At 36.3% G+C, this 1412-nt stretch overlaps 1 non-coding gene across 1 annotated transcript; it reads right to left on the bottom strand.

Moving 5' to 3' along the window:
- Positions 1-938: 938 nt before the first annotated feature.
- Positions 939-1045, bottom strand: LOC118889350. The gene has a single exon (XR_005018487.1). It is a non-coding gene; the product is annotated as a U6 spliceosomal RNA (small nuclear RNA).
- Between the last annotated feature and the right edge of the window lie 367 nt (positions 1046-1412).

Raw genomic sequence — 1412 nt, 5'->3', positions numbered from 1 at the left:
GAAGGTGTTGATTCTCATTAGGGCTGCTTAACTATCTCTAAGATATTTCAAATGTCAATCCACATTCACAGTCCTAGCTTAAGCACACAGAATTACCTTGGGTGCATACAGACACAATGTCAATATAACAAATGAAAATAAGTAGGGAGAAACAGTCATTGTAAATTGGTACCTTCCTGAAAGGCAGTTTGTCAACATGTATAACAATGTCAAGTGAACATCCTCTACAAACGAGTGATACTACTTGTGGCATTTTATCCTAAGGAAGTAATTGAACACATACGCAGAGCTTTGTCCATGGATGTGCATGACTGCATCATTTCTAGTAGTGCAAGTTTGCAGACAATCAAAATTTTGTTAGTAAGATAGTGATGTAAAACAGATCAGTGGTTGCGTGGAGGTGGGAGTGCGGGCAGGGAGGGGTGGAAGGGATGGGAGGGCAGGATTACAAATGGCCAGGGTGAAACTTTTGGGGTGGTGGACATATTCACCATCTTTGAGTGTGGTGATGATTTCGCGAGTGTATAGCTATATTAAGGCTTTTCGAATTACATACTTTAAATATATGCAGTTTATTATATTTCAATTATACGTTAATAAATGTGTTTAAAATAATTCTGTCAGCAGATAAAAGATAAATTATAATAATGAGGGGAAGATTTATTACACATTTAACATGTACCTGATATTGTGCCAGCTGTTCCACAAATATCATCTCTTTTTTTATTGAAGTAGAGTTGATTTACAGTGTTGTGTTAGTTTCAGATCTACAGCACAGTGATTCAGTTATACATATATATATATTCTTTTTAGGTTCTTTTCCCTTATAGGTTATTATATTGAGTAGAGATCCCTGTGCTATAGAGTAGGTCCTTGTTGGTTATCTATTTTATATATAGTAGTGTGTGTATGTTTTTTTTGTTGTTTTTTTTTTTTTTTAAAATATGGAACGCTTCACGAATTTGCGTGTCATCCTTGCGCAGGGGCCATGCTAATCTTCTCTGTATCGTTCCAATTTTAGTATATGTGCTGCCGAAGTGAGCACTAGTGTGTGTATGTTAATCCCAACCTCCTAATTTATCCCTCCCCCCCACCTTTCCTGTTTGATAACCATAAGTTTCTTTTCTAAGTCCGTGAGTCTGTTTTGTAAATAAGTTCATTGGTATCATTTTTTGGATTCCACATATAAGTGATATCATATGATATTTGTCTTTTCTGTTTGACTTCACTTAGTATGATAATCTCTAGGGCCGTCTATGTTGCTGCAAATGGGATTATTTCATTCTTTGTATGTGTGTACCACACTTCGTTACCAAGTCCTCTGTCGATGGACACTTAGGTTGCTTCCATGTCTTGGCTATTGTAAATACTGCTGCAATGAACATTGGGGTGCATGTATTGTTTCAAATTAT

Source organism: Balaenoptera musculus, chromosome X, assembly GCF_009873245.2.
Source record: "Balaenoptera musculus isolate JJ_BM4_2016_0621 chromosome X, mBalMus1.pri.v3, whole genome shotgun sequence".
Lineage (NCBI taxonomy): Eukaryota > Metazoa > Chordata > Mammalia > Artiodactyla > Balaenopteridae > Balaenoptera > Balaenoptera musculus.
This window is presented reverse-complemented; position numbering and strand designations above follow the sequence as displayed.